The sequence below is a fragment of the Bos grunniens genome, chromosome 4 (genome assembly GCF_055505025.1).
Source record: "Bos grunniens cultivar Pamir isolate PY7600 chromosome 4, Bosgru_T2T1.0, whole genome shotgun sequence".
Taxonomy (NCBI): Eukaryota; Metazoa; Chordata; class Mammalia; order Artiodactyla; family Bovidae; genus Bos; species Bos grunniens.
The window spans coordinates 19,991,067-20,009,919 of record NC_141168.1 but is presented as its reverse complement, the minus strand read 5'-3'; the positions used below and the strand labels follow the sequence as shown (position 1 = coordinate 20,009,919).

At 36.9% G+C, this 18,853-nt stretch overlaps 1 protein-coding gene and 1 pseudogene across 4 annotated transcripts in view; both read left to right on the top strand.

Moving 5' to 3' along the window:
- CHRM2 (cholinergic receptor muscarinic 2) overlaps positions 1-18,853 on the top strand; it is a 759,729-nt gene that overhangs the window by 210,877 nt on the left and 529,999 nt on the right. The gene's annotated exons all lie outside the window — the stretch shown is intronic.
- On the top strand, positions 6,261-9,359 carry LOC147373732 (U3 small nucleolar ribonucleoprotein MPP10 pseudogene; annotated as a pseudogene). The gene has a single exon (XR_015162016.1). The product of XR_015162016.1 is annotated as a U3 small nucleolar ribonucleoprotein MPP10 pseudogene (transcript).

The following is an 18,853-nucleotide window of genomic DNA, read 5'->3' as shown; positions in this document are numbered from 1 at the left end:
TGCATTTGGATTTATATTTTAATCAGACTGAGTCAACATTTAATTTTCATTCGCTTTAACTATCGTGCTCAATGAAGCAGAGAATCCATCCATCTTAACAAATACAGAGAAACACAAAGAGAGCAAATAAAAACCTCAGATGTGCTTGTGCTGTCTCTCTCTCACTCAGAACAAACATCAGCTTGCAGTTTCTTGAGTGCCTTGCATTTCTTCTGTGGGTAGAGAAGGATCAACTCAAAAGATCAACCCTTCCTCATACATTTTCTTTTCTCTTCCAGTTGTTGCTGTGTTTGTTGATAGTATTCCATTGTCCACAAATTCTTTATTAGCCCATCAGTTGCTGCATTCTCTTAATTTCCCCCTGCACATACAAAAAAGAGTTCAACACTGAATTTATCAAACTTGAGCTAAAATTTGTTTGATGATAACTCTACTTTATCTTAACAGTTGACTCATTGGAAAAGACTCTGATGCTGGGAGGGATTGGGGGCAGGAGGAGAAGGGGACGACAGAGGATGAGATGTCTGGATGGCATCACCGACTCGATGGACATGAGTTTGAGTGAACTCCAGGTGTTGGTGATGGACAGGGAGGCCTGGCATGCTGCGATTCATGGGGTCGCAAAGAGTTGGACACGACTGAGTGGCTGAACTGAACTGAACTGAACTACTTTATCTTTTTGGTATTTTTCTCTCAATACTCTCCCCACTTTTGTTTCTTCCTTCTCTTTTCCTTCTTAATCTCATGGGCAGTATCTGCCCACGAATTACCTCCTTTTATTAATGATGTAAACAAGGAAGCAAGGCGTTCAACTCTAAAACATATTTGAAAGCAACACCTTCTAGCTTTTGGCTCAGATAGTCAAGTGTCAAATCACCTGCCATAATTTTAAGGTTTTCCTTAATTACCCAGGCTGTTTAGGGCACTATTTCTTAATGAGAACACTGCATTTTAGCCAGGTTAGTGTCTTGTGGCATGCTACACTATTTTATCCTCCTTTTTTAAATGTTGGCAGCATCATTGCATCAATACATACACTGTCTTTTCCTTCCTACTTTCCACCATCCCCTCCACCCTTTTTTCTTTGCCTCTCCAGATATTTTCCATCAGTAAGGTTGCACTGAATTCCGCCTATGGCATTTTCTAATCACTGGCATCAGTCTTACTTTTCACTTAATGGTAGGGTTCTTATTATAATATCTCTGTAATTTGACTGTGCATCCTTTGCACAATTACAATTACACCGTGCATGGTACATCAAGAGATAGTCCAGACGTTTGAACTAGCTGCCATATTTGATTTCTTTTTTATTTTAAGGTATTTCTACCTCTTTGTAACTTACATTGAACTTTAATTTTTTATTGGAGTTTTGTTGCTTTGCAATGTTGTGTTAATTTCTGATGTATGATCTTAAATTTTTAAAGCACACATTTTCTGTTCCTCTTCCTCTTGCATGTTGTGATGCTTCAAATATTTGGAAACTACTATTACTCTTTTCATTTTAGTCTTGTAATTCGTGACATGTTTTGGAGAATTTCCCATCAGATTGTCTTTCATAGGCAACTTCTTTATAACCTGATACTCATGATTGAATATATTTTAGATACGGTTTGACCAGTACAAAACTCAATGAGGCTCTTATTTACAATGTTCTGGATCTTTACTTCCCTTCATGTAGTCTAATATTGCATGACATTTTTAGTAGTTATTTGACAATCTGGTTTGATCATTTTAAAATAAGTTATAATATTCCCTAACTCCAAAGTTCCCAAATGCTCTTTTGCTGTTAATAGCATCTCTACCTCTGACCCCAGGCAACCAGTGATCTTTATGTCACTATAAATTAGTTTACATTTTCTGAAGCTTTGTATAAATGAAATCATACACACTTAGATAATCCATTACAAAGGATTTTTCTCCTTCGGATAATTTTTTTCTTTAAAGGAAGCCAGATTATCCAAAATCTGTTTGCAGAATTGAATTTTTAAATCTAACTTTGAGATATTTGTCCTTTTAAATTTCTTGTTGGTTTCAGTCCATTGTTTTTGTATATCAAAATGATTTTGAATCCTGAAGCTGTCATCCAGAGTATTAGATAGCTGTCCTTTCTAGCTGTAAGGTTTCTGTATATTTGACAAATGAATTTCAATATATTATCACAGAACAAAGAATCATAAAATATTAGCGCTGAAAGAATATAAAGTCATGAATTTTACAGTTGATCGGAACGACCAACATGCACTGGAGATGTTTTGTCCACTTGATTCAGAGCTAAAGGACTGACTTTGACCTTTCCTTTCTACTTTACCTAAAGTGCTATGGCAATTATTGCATCTACCACTAACTCTGACATGTTTTCAAAGACAAATAGCATATTATTTTTCAAAGGCAAATAAAGCTGATTCTAATTCTCTCACCATCCTCTTCATTTTTCTTAAATACTTTCTGTATGTATATGTGTTTAGAAACCTTTAAATTTTTTTGAGGTATAATTCATATTCAAAAAAATTGACCCAATTTGAATGTAAACTTTGGTGAGTTGTGGTAAGTGTAAACATTTTTGTCAGTATTATACCAATCATTGTGCAGAATATTTTCATCACTCCAAAATTCCCTAATGCTTTTTTGCTTTCCATTTTTCTTCATGTCTGACTCCAGGCAACCACCAATCTACTTCATATCTCTATAGACTAGTTTGCATTTCCTGGAGTGTCATATGAATGTAGTCATGCAGTATGTACTTAGTATCTAGCTTCTAGGATCTTTTTGAGATATATCCATGATTTCTTGCCTGTTCCACTAGTTTATTTCTTTTTATTAATGTGTATTTTGTTTATTCATTCCTCTGTTCCTGGCTATGTGAGTTGTTCCCAGCTATTTGAGTTGTTCCCATTTTAAGCTATTATGAATAAGGTGCTATGAACATTAGTGTACAAGTCTTTCTGTGGCAGTATATTTTCATTTCTCTTGGGTACATACCTATGGGTGGAACTACTGAGTCATATGTTTAATTTTGTATGAAACTGTCAAAGCACTTTTCAATGACTGTACCGTTCTCCAGTCCCATCACCAGTGTATAAGAGATCTAGATAAACATTCTCACCAACACTTAGTTTTCCTCTAAGTCATTCTGTGGATATATAGAAGTAACTTATTGTGGTCTCTATTAGCATTTCCTGATGACTAAAATGGGGAGAATCTCTTGATGTGTGTGTGTGTTGTTTTTTTTTTTTTCCTTGCCATCCATTTTCTTCCTTGGTGAAGTATCTGTTCAAATTTCTTCCCAGAAACAATCAATAATCTCTTTCTCTCTCCCTCCTTCCCTTCTATTCTCTTTCACCAAGTTGCTGTTCCATCTTGATCTCACTTCCTTTTTTTCTTGGGGGGTGTATGTGTGTTTAGAATGGCATCCACCCACTCAAAAATGTCTTTGCTGAACATCAGAATAGTCCCAGTTGTTTCCACAACAGTAACTGCAAGTCAGGGGTGCTACCAGGTGAAAATATTTACTGCTGGGAGAGAAGAAACATTCTATGAAAATGTGTACAAAAAGCTTACTCATTGAACCACCTTCTTAGCATAATTTCTCATATAAAACCCAATAAACCAAATTTTAAGAAGCAATTGAAAATTTCTGCCACATAAATATTGGTGCTTTGAATCAAAGTAAGTCAATAAAGCTGAATTAAGGGGAAAAAATCTCTCCTGTGATTTCTTGAGCTGATTTCATTAAACTTGTTAATAAAATGCAGTGTTCAATGTAGAGATTCTCAGCCTCTTTTAATGAATTCATCCTTTTGTTCCTAAAAGCTGAAACTCATCTTGACAGTAAACCATATTCAATATTTTCTTTGATCAGATTAGGAAGTTTAAATTTGTTAGAGATTTGTTTTGCCAACTATCTCAACTACTTGGAACAATCTAAAACATATTTTTCTCAGGATTTGCAGTATTAAAGCATAGCAGAAAGATAAGGAGGCGGGATAGTGAGGAAAATGGTTAACCAGTTCAAGATCAAATCATTGCATTCCATATCTATAAACTTGCCAGATGACAGGATAGTAATCTCCCACTGAGTCATATGGTCTAATTTTGTTGTTGTTCAGTCACTAAGTTGTGTCTGATTCTTTGTGACCCCATGGACTGCAACACTCCAGGCTTCCCAGTCCGTCACTATCTGCTCAAACTCATGTTCTTAGAGTTGGTGATGCCATCTAATAATCTCATCCTCTGCTACCCCCTTCTCCTTTTGCCTTCAATCCCTCCCAGCATCAGAGCCTTTTCTGATGAGTCAGCTCTTCGCATTAGGTGGCCAAAGTATTGGAGCTTCAGCTTTAGCATCAGTCCTTCCAATGAATATCAGGGTTGATTTCCTTTAGGATTGACTGGTTTGATCTCCTTGCAGACCAGGGGACTCTCAAGAGTCTTTTCCAGTACCACAGTTCGAAAGCATCAGTTCTTTGGTGCTCAGCTTTCTTTATGATCCAACGCTCACATCTGTGAGACTTCACATCTCACATCTTAAAGACTCTGATGCTGGGAAAGATTGAAGGCAGGAGAAGGGAACAACAGAGGATGAGATGCTTGGATGGCATCACCGACTTGATGAACATGAGTTTGAGCAAACTCTGGGAGTTGGTGATAGACAGGGAAGCCTGGCGTGCTGCAGTTCATGGGGCTGCAAAGAGTCAGACATGACTGAGCAAATGAACTGAACTGAACTGAACTTACATCTGTACGTAACTACTGGAGAAACCTTAGCTTTGAGTATACATATCCTTGTTGGCAAAGCGGTATCTCTGCTTTTCAATACTCTGTCTAGATTTGTCACAGCTTTCCTTCCAAGGAGCAAGCGTCTTTTGATTTCATGGGTGCAATAACAGTCCACAGTGGTTTTGGAGCCCAAGAAAATAAAATCTGTCACTGTTTCCACTTATCACCCTTTTATTTGCCATGAAGTGATGGGACTGGATGCTGTGGTCTTAGTTTTATGAATGTTGAGTTTTAAGCCAGCTTTTTCACTCTTCTCTTTCACCTTCATCAGGAGGCTCTTTTGTTGCTCTTCACTTTTTGTCATTAGAGTGGTATCATCCGATTATCTGAGATTATTTGTATTTCTCCTGACACTCTTGATTCCAGCTTGTGATTTATCCAGCTGACATTATGCATGATGTTCTCTGCATCAAGTTGAATAAGCAGGGTGACAATATAAAACCTTATACTACTTTCCCAATTTTCAACTAGTCTGTTGTTCCACGTCCAGTTTTAACTGTTCTTTCTGTGGTCTGATGATTGAACCTTATCTAAAGTTGCACAAATTCTGTATTGAGCATGTTCCCTTCGATGGCTTTCCTCTCCTTATCTGGAGCCCTACTGCCTCCCTGGCCATCTTTTGTCTTACTACTTCCCCTGAGATACTTGGGCCTCACAAAAATGTAATTCCATCCAGGGCTGCTCTTTCAGTGATTCTGGTCTGAATAATCACATGTCTAGATTTAGGAGTAAGGGGACTAATACCACCCCCTCTTTCACTAGACTTAAAATTTATTAAAATATATAAGCTCAGCTTTTCTCAGTTTTTCTTTGTTTTTTTATTTTAAATGTAAGCAAACTATATTCCTTTTTATTCCCTTTGTTATATTCCGTATAGACAACATTAAATTGAGTATCTGTATTAGTTTGGTTTGCAATTTGTATCTTTGTATTTTTGTCTATTTTATTAACTTCTTTTTTTCCCCTAAATCCAAACCCTGTTTCAGTCCATCCGGACTGCTATACTACATTGGACTGGGTGGCTAATAAACAACAGACATTTATTTCTTTTAGTTCTGGAGGCTGGAAGTTCAGGATCAAGGCACCAGCATGGTAGCCTTTTGATGATGGTTCCCTTCCTGGTTCATAGCTGGTGCCTTGTTGCTATGTTCTCATGTGGTGTAAGGAGCAAGGGAACTCTTAGAAGCCTGTTTTATAAAGACATGAATCCCATTCATGAAGGGTGAAACCCTCATTGCCAATCTCCACTCAGAGATCTTAGCTACTAATACCATCATCTTTGGAAGTTGGGATTTCAACGTATGAATTTGGTGGGGCAAGTCAGACACAGACATTCAGACTAGAGTAGTTCCTTTCCTCCTACTATATTTGGTGTTTATTCTGTTATTTTAACTTTTTAAATTGAATTAATAGTTCAGTACTTTTTCAGTTTTTTTTAAATTTCAAAAATGGGTTCAGCACTTCCTTTGCATGCAGCATTGTGTCCCGAGGGGCAGTTAGCCATGGCCCGGCCAGCCTGGCATTGGCGGACCCTGGAGCGGTGCCTGAGGGAGGTCGGTAAAGCCACTGACAGCCCAGAGTGTTTCCTCACCATTCAAGATGAACTGGCATCAAAGTATACTTCTTTAACAAAAGTACTTTATGACTTTAATAAAGTACTAGAGAATGACAGGAAACATGGGAGTCCTTTAGAAAAATTGATGATAAATAATTTCGATGATGAGCAGATTTGGCAACAGTTGGAACTGCAAAATGAACCAATTTTACAGCACTTCCAGAGTGCAGTTAGTGAAACCATTGAAGATGAAGACATCAGTCTTCTCCCAGAGAGTGAAGAGCAGGAGTGTGAAGAGGATATGATGGAGCTGGAGGCTGCTGGCCAGGAGGACCTGGAACAAGATTTAGAGGAGGAGGAGGTGGAGGAAGCAGAGGAGGTGGAAGTGTCAGACCTGAGTGGTGATGATCCTGAAGCAGATGAGAGAGCCAAAAACTCAAGCAAATTGGATCTGAGGAAAAGCCCAGATTTCAGCGATGAGGACTCTGATCTTGATTTTGATATCAGCAAACTGGAACGTCAGAGCAAGGTGCAAAGCAGAGTGCCTAGGAAACCAACGAGAAGTCCATAGTAGATGATAAATTCTTCAAGCTCTCTGAGATGGAGACCTTTTTAGAAAACATGGAAAAAGAAGAGGAACAAAGAGATGACCAAGAGGAAGATGATATTGATTTTTCTGAAGATGTGGATTCCAATGAAGATGAAGGAGGACTGTTTGGAGGCCAGGATCTTAAGTCAGGTAAAAGTTCCAGAAACCTGAAATACAAAGATTTCTTTGATCCAGTTGAAAGTGATGAAGACATAGCAAGTGTCCATGATGATGGGAATGAACTGGCTTCAAATGAAGAGGAAGAGATTGCTGAAGGAGAAGAAAGCATTTCTGAGACGGATGAAGATGATGACCTTGAAGAAAGTGGAGACAGTAAACAACGTAAAGAAACCTCGAAAAGAGTGACCTTTGCTCTGCCCAATGATGAGGACACTGAAGATACAAATGTCTTAAATGTACAGAAAGACTCTGATGAAGTAAAATCCTCTTTTGAAAAAAGACAAGAAAAGATGAATGAAAAAATTGCATCTTTGGAAAAAGAGTTGTTGGAGAAGAAACCTTGGCAGCTTCAAGGAGAAGTGACAGCGCAGAAGCGGCCCGAGAACAGCCTCCTGGAAGAGACCCTGCACTTCGACCACGCCCTGCGCATGGCACCTGTGATCACAGAGGAAACCACTCTCCAACTAGAGGATATCATTAAGCAGAGGATAAAAGATCAGGCTTGGGATGATGTCGTACGCAAAGAAAAGCCTAAAGAGGATGCATTTGAGTATAAAAAGCGTTTAACACTGGACTACGAAAAGAGTAAATTGAGCCTTGCTGAAATTTACGAACAGGAGTACATCAAACTCAACCAGCAAAAAACAGCAGAGGAAGAAAATCCAGAGCATGTAGAAATCCAGAAGATGATGGACTCCCTCTTCTTAAAGTTGGATGTGCTCTCAAACTTCCACTTCATCCCCAAGCCACCTGTTCCAGAAATTAAAGTGGTATCAAATCTGCCCGCTGTCACCATGGAGGAGGTTGCCCCTGTGAGTGTCAGTGACGCAGCCCTCCTGGCCCCAGAGGAGGTCAAGGAGAAAAATAAAGCTGGAGATATAAAAACAGCTGCTGAGAAAACAGCTACAGACAGGAAACGAGAAAGGAGGAAAAAGAAATATCAAAAGCATTTGAAAATAAAGGAGAAAGAAAAGCGGAGAAGACTTCTTGAAAAGAATAACCCAGACCAGGCAGGGAGATACACCAAAGCAGTAGCCTCTGAGAAGCTGAAACAGCTGACCAAGACGGGAAAAGCCTCTCTGCTAAAGGATGAAGGTAAAGACAAAGCCTTAAAATCATCTCAGGCATTCTTTTCTAAATTACAAGATCAAGTGAAAATGCAAATCAGCAATGCAAAGAAAACTGAGAAGAAAAAGAAGAAAAACCAGGATATATCGGTTCATAAATTAAAGCTGTAATATATTTTGCATATAATGTAAATACTATTTACATGTGTAAGCTTATATTCTGTCATGGTTCAGTTTTGTAATAAAATTTTTGAGAACTTTTCTTCAAAAAAAAAAATGGGTTCAAAGACTAAATTTTTCCTTTAAGGACAATTTTAACTACCTTAATACATTTTAAAATATTCAGTTTTTAAATTGTTATTCACTTTTAGGTTCTTTATAGTTTCTATTATGATTACTTCTTTAATTTTTTTTTAAATTTGATCAATCTGAAGTTTTTTTCTGGTGTATTTTAAGTAAATTTCATTGTGCTTAGAAAATTTTTTTCCAGTTCTTAGGCTCTTTGTGTGTGTGTATGTGTGTGTGTGTGAGAGAGAGAGAGAGAGAGGGAGAGAGTCTTGTTTCATAAAACATAGCTTAGCATATGGACAATTTCCATAGAAACCCCTTTATGCTAAAGAAAAATGTAGTTTACAACATTGAATATGTGGTTCTATACAAATCCATTGATCAATCTGGCTAATGTATGGTTCAGATTTTCTCTATATTAGCTGATCTCTTTTTTATTTGATCAACCTACTGATTACTGAGATCTGCCCGCCATGATGATAGATTTATCAATTTCCTCCTATATTTATGGTGATATTTGCCTTATTTCAAAGCTGTATTATTCTGTAGCAACAGATTTCAAATTGATATACCTTTTTGGTAAACTGGATTCTTTATCAATGCCTTTGGCTTTAAGTTTTATTTGTCCGAAAGAAACTGTAGCTTCATTTTGGATAGTATTTGCCTGGCACATAATTTCTCATCCTTTCTCTTTTTATGATATGTATATGTAACTTGTAAGCAGTATAGAACCAGAAATGTAAAAATTTTTGAGACTAATTTCCTTTTAATGAATAAGCTTAATTCATTTAAATTATTTGGATTACTAAATTTAATTTAACTTTATCCATATCACCATATTTGTGTTCTCCATTTACAGTGCATTTTTTGTTTCATTTTTCTTGTTTAAGATTAAAAAACTGTTGTATTTTTCCTTTTTTATTTTCTATGTGTTTGGTAGTTTTATACTTTTATTTTCAAGTTGTTAATGGCACTGTTAAAATCTCAATGTACATATGAATTATAAAACTAATCAATGTCTTGACCCCATCGTATATCAAAATGAGTAGCTTAAAAGGCTTTAACTCAAATAATCCATTTCCCAAATATCATTGTACTATCTGGTATTGTAATATGACTTTTATAATCCTACAAATTATCTATTATCTATCTATCTATCTATCTGTGTTGACACATTTATCCACATGTTTACAACCACATTTTGCTTGTCAGTGTAACTTTCATGGTAGACCTTTCTTTTAGGACCATTTTCTTTCTTCTCTTAGTACATCCTGTAGGTTTTCATTTAATGAAGATCTATTAGGTGGTGAAATTCCTCAGGATCATTCTTTCTTTTCTTTTTTTTAAGCCTGAAGGATTTTTATTTTGCCTTCACTTTGGAAGGACAGCCTTTTCTGGATATACAATTTTAGGTTGACAGGTGTTTTCTGACAAGTCTTTGAATATAGTTTGCTGTTAGTTTCTGTTGGTGCCAATGAGAAAGTAGCTGTCAGCGTAAATATAGTCTTTTTGCGGTCTTTTCTTTCTTTTCTCTTGGTCTCCTTGGAAAACGTTGTCTTTGGTGTCTATAATTTACCATCATTCATCTAGCAAAGGATTTCTTTTGATTAAACTACGTGGTGTCTGTGTACCAACTCTGATGATTCAAATCTTTCATCCCTTTTGAATATTCCCAGCCGTTAACTCTCCAAGTATTGCTTTTTGCCCAGACTCTTCTTGTCTTCTGTAACTCTTATCACAAATGTGATTTTCCCATCTGTTCTCTATGTTTTTTATTCATTCTTCCATATTTTTCATTTCTTTGGTTCTTGTTGTATTCCATAATATTTTATTATTCTTTATCAAAACAGATGTTGAAAAAATGTAAAAAGAAACATGTGCTTTTCACTGACACTTTCACTAAAGCATTGTTGTAATGGTGAAAGAATCAGAACAGACTGAATGCTATCACTAGAGTGCTGGTTGTCTAGCATAAGTTCATATAACAGAGTACCAAGTAGTTTTATAAAAGGATGTCAAACAGCTCTCTATATTGCTATGAAGTTGTAAGTCCAAATAAAAGTGAACAAATTTTAACAATGATGAACTTATGTCAGTATAATATTTTAAAGATTATATGTTGCTTCATTAAAAAAAAAAAACCAAAATTCTTGTCTTAAACCAAGAATTATGCATTATTTTCTATGTTCTGATGGGCTTACTGGGTGATTCTATTACTCATTTTGTCCATGAATTGTTACATGGCAATGGAGAGCTTTGAGCTCACTCCCATGTATTAGCCTCAGTTGGTATGGCTAAAAGCAAGGAAGCTTTACTTTAAAGTGAAGAAATAAAAAAGAAATAAAAATGAAAAAGTTAAAAATGATTTTCTTTTAAGAAGCAAGAAAGATTTACAAGATTATTAGGACCAAAAAGACTCAAGAGTCAACTTGAAAAAGTTATCACTGGCCAAAATTAGGACAATTTGATAATAAGAAAAATAAATGTATTAAATTAAAATATATCAAATAATAATAATAATTTATAAAACAATAGTGTCTTTGGATAGCTTTGGAGATCCAATGCATTGTTTTGAAAACTGGTGAATAAAGGAATAGAATCAACCTTTTATGCTGCATTTCCTTTGCGGATTACATCTCAAGGTTGATGAGAGCATTCTCTTTATAGATGCTTTTTAGCAAATAAATGAAGAAAGAATGATTCAATTGAGAATCATCATATTTCAGCCTCTACTGAAATAAAGTATCCAGGCAATAGTTATTAATTATTCACATCAATAAAGAGACAAACAGATATTACATATCTCTTGATAGAAGTGTGTGATATCACCCATAAAACATTATTGCTAAAACAAAAACAGACTTTTGAATTGATAGTTTAGATCTAACTACTGATTAACAGCATATACAAGAAATAGAAGAAATATTAAGTAACACCACAGACGGTCAGTCAATAATATTCAGTTTGTAATAAACTATATGAAATAAATGGCCCAGTTGCTTCAATAAACAGATTATAAGGAAAAGGAAAAAATGATGAAAGAGCAATCTGTCAATTAAAATTAACAGATGTAAAAACAAGGGGAGTGTATGGATCTCATTAGAATCCTGATAAAAACAAATCATGAAACAACATTATTAAACAATTGAAGAAAGGAAATATTTTTAATGGTGACAGTGATATTGTGGTTATATATTTTAAGGACTATCTTTTACAGTTAAATACAAAAATGTTTATAGATTAAATGATACCTGAAATTTACTTCAAAATCCAGTAGGATATTGGGAGTTTTGGGGAGGAGCTGTAGATAAGAGTGGATATCAGTTGATCACTGCTGAATATTATTGCTGGGCAAATGGAGATTTATTATTATTTGTCATATTATCCTCTCTACTTTTGTATATGTTTGAAGTTTTGATTTTTAAAAAAGTGAAAAAAAAAAGAAAAAAAAAAAAAAGTGATGCTGAGAAGAGGAAAATAGTTTTCCATGGTGAATTTTGGCTCTGAACAGAGATATGAATAAAACTACTGTAGAGCAGAGAAGGAAAAAAAAAAAACTGATAAATTTTTATGGTTTCATCTCTCTGTTACCAGCTCATATTTTGATTGCCTATTTCATTTCTTTAAACATATTAAATCTTTTTAAAAATTGCATTCTGTTTTTGATAACTATAATAAATTTAATATTTGGGAATCTAAGTCTACTCTTTTGTTTTGGTGACTTAAGATTTCAAAACCTCACTTGTTTTTAAAAATCACTTAATCAGGAAAAGAAGTTAGAATTATACCAGTTTATAGAAAAATATTGAAAACAAAATAAGGTGGCTTTAAAGTCAGAAAAAGTGAGGCTACAAGTTCATCACTTACCATTTGAACTTGGACATATTAATTTTCTTACACCTGAGTTTCCTCATCTATAAAACATAGTAGTAATGCCTAGTTCAGAGAATTCCTATGAGAGTTAGTAAATAATTCATGGAAAATACCACCATACCTGACATGCTTAAGCACTCTAAACATGGTAGCTTTATATATATATATATATATATATATATATATATATATGTTTCCTGAATTGAGGAGGAACATAGATAAATATCATCTTTGGGTGTAAAACCATCAAAGAATTTTTTCTTCATTTATACCCATCTCACACCTAGCATGTAGACTTGAAATCAAATAATGCTGTATTTAAAAGTGGGCTGGATTATACAACTGACAACAAATGTTCTTAAAAACCATATCTAACATTGTGAACCAAAAACATTGTGTAGCAGAAATGAAATATACGTGTTCTTCTCATTAACCTTTCTTAAGTAGATCACTTAATTTTGGGGGGAGAACTAGAAGTCATGGGTTTGCAAAAAAGTACTAATGAATTGGCCATGAGTGTTTTCATCCTTGCTACAAATGATTTAATTCAGGGCATGGGTAGAGTATATTGTTGGTTTCTGAAAGATCATCTTACTTATGGTCATCAGAAGTTAAATCATTGTGTAGTTTTATTTATTTAAAATTAGAGCTTTATGTTATATTCCTGGGTCGGAAGATCCCCTGGAGAAGGGAATGGCTATCACTCCAGCATTCTTGTTTGAAGAATTCCATGGACAGAGGAGTCAGAGTAACTTGACTCAGTCATGTCTGGATATGACTGATGTGACTTCATTCTTACACTAAAGGACTACAGAGAAAAATGATTCCGTTATTAACCTTTCAGTACACCAAAGTTGGTTCCCCAATGCTGCCTTGGCATCCGAAGAAACATTTCTGCATATATTCCACAGAAACAGCACAGGAAGAATTTACTACTTTGAAATGTGCTTTGTATGAGGCACACCACTGACTCCAAAGACTACTTTTTAGACTCTCAAGGGCAAGTCTCTTATTTTTGGTTAAATCAAAAGTTTCATCTACAAAGAAGAAAATATGAAGAATGGCAGTTCCTTTCCATTTGTCATGCTCAGTAACAATTTTGCTGAAGGATTCATGCAACAGAATCTAGCAAATTATAAATCAAGTTTTGTCAGAAGGCTTGCAAGATATCTTACTCTTGTGAGTAAGAATATTAAAACTGGAATGACTCTAAGTGAAACAGTAATTTGAGTTCAGACATATTGTTGTATGTGTTGCTGCTGCTGCTAAGTCGCTTCAGTCGTGTCCGACTCTGTGCGACTCCATGGACGGCAGCCCACCAGGCTCCCCTGTCCCTGGGATTCTCCAGGCAAGAACACTGGAGTGGGTTGCCATTTCCTTCTCCAATGCATGAAAGTGAAAAGTGAAAAGTGAAAGTGAAGTCGCTCAGTCATATCTGACTCTTAGCGACCCCATGGACTGCAGCCTACCAGGTTCCTCCATCCATGGGATTTTCCAGGCAAGAGTACTGGAGTGGGGTGCCATTGCCTTCTCCGGTTGTATGTGTTACTAACATGAAATTCATTCTACCCACCAGCTGTTTTGCCCTTTTTCCCTTTAGAAGCCTAAGATTCTGTGCTGTGCTGGGCTTAGTCACTTCATTGTGTCTGACTCTTTGTGACCCTATGTACTGCAGCCCGCCGACTTCTCTATCCATGGGGATTCTCCAGGCAAGAATACTGGAGAGGGTTGCGATGCCCCCCTCCAGGGGAACTTCCTGACCCAGGGGTCGAACCCAGGTCTCCTGCATCACAGGCAGATTCTTTACCATCTGAGTCACCAGGGAAGCCCAAGAATACTGGAGTAGATAGCCTATCCCTTCTCCAGGGGATCTTCCTGACCCAGGAATTGAATTGGAGTCTCCTGCATTGCAGGTAGATTCTTTATCCCTTGAGCTACCAGGGAAGCCCAAGATTATATTTGGATCCAAATAATTTTTACTATGTCTCCTTTATTTGTTTATGCTGAAACAGACAGGAAAGTCAAATAGTTCAGGTATATTTTTCTTGTTATTCATTCAATTTACAATATTGATTATGTACATTAGCTGTGCATAGGACCAGAGAATATTCTAGCAAAATACATGGGGCTACAGTGACATCCAAGTACACAAATGTGGAAAAGTATAAGCAGTCATGAGTACATGGCATTCCAGGTATAGATGCAGCATCTTCTGTCTCTGTCCACTAATCCTGATAAGCCAGTTAAAATGAAGCCTAACTTTAAAAAAATCTTCCATGTATTTAAAATGACTTTCAAGACTGACCTTTATGTTAATGTTTACTGGAGTTTGCCTGTTTGCTGCTGCTTCTGCTAAGTCACTTCAGTTGTCTCTGATTCTGTGTGACCCCATAGACAGCAGCCCATGAGGCTCCCCCATCCCTGGGATTCCCCAGGCAAGAGCACTGGAGTGGGTAGCCATTTCCTTCTCCAATGCATGAAAGCGAAAAGTAAAAGTGAAGTCACTCTTTGGGAGACAGACAAATCAGGAAGACCAGATTTTGCGGGGCAGGGGGTCTCTAAGCAATTGGAAGCTACACAGTGATTCATGGATATGGCCTCAGAAAGAGATAGTTTCATCATCTGGGGCTTTTATGAAAAATGTGGTTAAAAAACCAAAACAAATGCTGCTGCTGCTGCTAAGTCGCTTCAGTCGTGTCCGACTCTGTGCGACTCCATAGACGGCAGCCCACCAGGTGCCCCCGTCCCTGGGATTCTCCAGGCAGTGTATGCTTATTTATGTGTGTGTGTATAGGCGTGATCCTCTATTCTTTATCCCACCAAGAAAAGCTAGGGCAGAATTGTCAAGCTTCTCTCCTATATAGTACTCATCACTTTGAATTACTTCCTTTCATAACATTTCTGTCTTTTAAAACTATCCTGTTTGAAAATAGAAAATGCCTTTGTCTGGTGACAGAGGGAGTAGCTAGGGAATTTGGGATTGAGATGTACACACTACTATATTTAAAATGGGTAACCAACAAGAACCTGCTGTATAGCACAGGGAATCCTGCTCAATATTATGTAACAACCTAAACCTGAAAAGAATTTGAAAAAAGAATCAGATCAGTTCAGTCACTCAGTCGTGTCTGACTCTGCAACTCCATGGAGGAGCACGCCAGGCTTCCCTGTCCTTCACCAACTCCCAGAGCTTGCTCAAACTCATGTCCATCAGCCTGGTGATGCCATCCAAGCATCTCATCCTCTGTCGTTTCCTTCTCCTCCTGCCTTTAATCTTTCCCAGCATCAGGGTCTTTTCCAATGAATCAGTTCTTTGCATCAGGTGGCCAAAGTATTGGAGTTTCAACTTCAGCATCAGTCCTTCCAATGAATATTCAGGACTGATTTCCTTTAGAATTGACTGGTTTGATCTCCTTGTAGCCCAAGGGACTCTCAGGAGTCTTATCCAATACCACAGCTCAAAAGCATCAATTCTTTGGCACTCAGCTTTCTTTACAGTCCAACTCCCACATCCATACATGACTACTGGACAAACCATAGCTTTGACCAGACGGACCTTTGTTGGCAAAGTAATGTCTCTGCTTTTTAATATGCTGTCTAGGATGGGAAGACCCCCTGGAGAAGGGAAAGGCTACCCACTCCAGTATTCTGGCCTGCAGAATTCCAGGGACTGTATATCCATGGGGTTGCAAAGGGTCAGACATGACTGAGTGACTTTCACTTCAGTTCATTTCACTTCATAGCTTCTTCTTCCCAGAAGCAAGCATCTTTTAATTTCATGGCTGCAGTCACCATCTGCAGTGATTTTGGAGGCCACCCCCATGGTAATGGACAGGGAGGCCTGGCGTGCTGCAATTCATGGGGTCGCAAAGAGCTGGACACGACTGAGGGACTGAACTGAACTGAACCCATCAAGGAAAGGTCTCTCACTGTTTCCATTGTTTCCTCATCTATTTCCCATGAAGTGATGGGACCAGATGCCATGATGCCATTAGTTTTCTTAATGTTGAGTTTTAAGCCAACTTTTTCACTCTCCTCTTTCACTTTCATCAAGAGTCTCTTTAGTTCTTCTTTGCTTTCTGCCATAAGGGTGGTGTCATCTGCATATCTGAGGTTATTGTTATTTCTCCCGGCAATCTTGATTCCAGCTTGTGCTTCATCCAGCCTGGCATTTCACATGATGTACTCTGCACAGAAGTTAAATAAGCAGGGTGACAATATATAGTCTTGACGTACTCCTTTCCTGATTTGGAACCAGTCTGCTGAAAAAAGACGAGACACATGTATATGTGTAACTAAATCACTTTGCAATATACCTGAAACTAACACAACATTGTTAATCAACTATACGCCAATATAAAGTAAACGGTTTTTTAAAGGCTAGGAAAATAGAAAATACACTTGTAACATGTTCAGGGTGGGAGGAAAAACATAGTGGTTTTCATTGCATTCTTTATCCATTAAATAATTTATGTGAATATGGATTTTTGAGGCCTGTTAAAGGATTTAAAATGCAGGGAAGTTTGAATAGACCCCTTTGCTGGGGAGCAGTGGACTCACCCTATAGCACAGTGTTGGCAAGGCTTGCCTCCTGAGACTACTGAGTTTCTTCTGGATACTTCCACCTTCTCCTAGTTATATGAAACTTTTCAGATTAAGATATTTAAAGACCAGGTTGTACATGATGATAAATTTAGATTCTGCACTAAGAGCTAATTCCTGGTTACTTGGAAATAATAACTCTTCAATATTGGGAACTCATTGCTTGCCTATGGAGTTCAGGGGAAAAGCAGCCAGAAGCCAGGCAGTAGGACACACCAGCTGTCTGTCTGAAGTTTTGTATTAATAGCTAATGAGCCATTTGGACAGAAAAGCACAACAGCTAGGGGAGAATGGGACTAAGGAGAACTTATATCAAATATTTCATTGATTTGGTTTGGCATTATATCAAGATTCTGTTGCTGGATTCAGTACATGGGATTTCCCTTCTCTCAATATCTTTTGCCCAATGTTTATATTTATTTAAATGTATTTGAAGTTTCTGCTTGGGGACATAATTTCATATATTTAAGCAAATTCAACTCCTTGGAACTGATAAGAAACCAAAAAATTTCAGCAGTAAAATACAATAAAACATGAGCTTATCAAGTTATATAAGATAAATTTATTGAACCATAGTGTGCATAGTGTTAGCTGCTCAGTTGTGTCTGACTCTTTGCTACCCCATAGACTGTAGTCAGCCAGGCGCCTCTGTGCATGAGATTTGCCAGGCAAGAATACTGCAGTGGTAGTCATTCCCTTCTGCAGGGGATCTTGCAGACCAGGGGATTAAACCTGAATTTCCTGCATTGCAGGCAGATTCTTTACCATCTGAACCACCAGGAAGATAACTGGGCATACAGGTTCCATAGCAAAATTATCTGTCTTTGTTGATATTAGAGGGTGCACTCATAGTCCAACTGCATTAAAAAATAGCAGAGGACTAACCACATATCATGAAATAAAATTTTAGATATTAAAAACAGCATTCAACCATCATAGGTTTATGGTTTTTAGAGAAGCCAAGTCATAATATAATTTTAAAGACAAATTTAGTCCATGTTTTATCTTAGTATATGTTTCACCAGGAAAATAATTATAAAGTATAATTGTAATTATATTTTTATGCATTTACTGTTTGCAGAATATTGAAGAGAGTCTGAGACTATGGAAAACAATATATTTGTTGTCTTGCTTGCAAGATGCTATCTGTCTTTGAGGAAACCAAACAAAGAAAAAAGCACTGAAAAATAAGTATTAGAGAGCGAGCTATCAGAAAGCTGTAAAGAGTCCATATGCTGTGGCAGATCTTATTGATACCTTTCACCCTCATGGGGAAGCAAATAAGTATCCTAGTTACAACCTCCATCAACTGTGCCTCTAGGCTTCCTGGCTTTGGTCTTGGTAAAGCACAGGTCACCTTGACTTACTCTTTCATTTTGTTAAAGATAATGGAGCTTGACAGCACAGTTGTCTACAATAGTAAAGATTTGGATTTAACTGATGTCCAAAAATATTTATTAATAAAATAACTATGGAACATCTATCCAAAAAAACACTACATAGTTATTAAAATCATTTTGTAACTATATTTATTGATGTGAAAAAATATAAAGACGAAGTGGAAAACAGAGGTTCTAGAATTTTTGTGAAATTTTATATGAGTATATTATTAACAACACAGTTTGGATATAAGAAGCACCACATTTTAAAATTTCACTATGATATATTTTTAGGTGGCAAGTGTTCTGATCTTATCAGCTAGAGGTTTGTTTTGGCACTTGATCTTTGCTGAGTGTGATTTGGATCTTCTGAGAGGTCACTGCAGGCATTCCCTTTGGATGCCCTGCCTCTTCCTCCGATGTCCAGGATGGTCCCGTCACAAGGACCTAAGTGAACCTTATTTTCGCAGTAAAGGGAAGTTTCTCTCCCTAGGCAGGTGGAAGAGAAGGTATGTATGTAAAATTCAGTCTGTGAAACTCAGTTTTG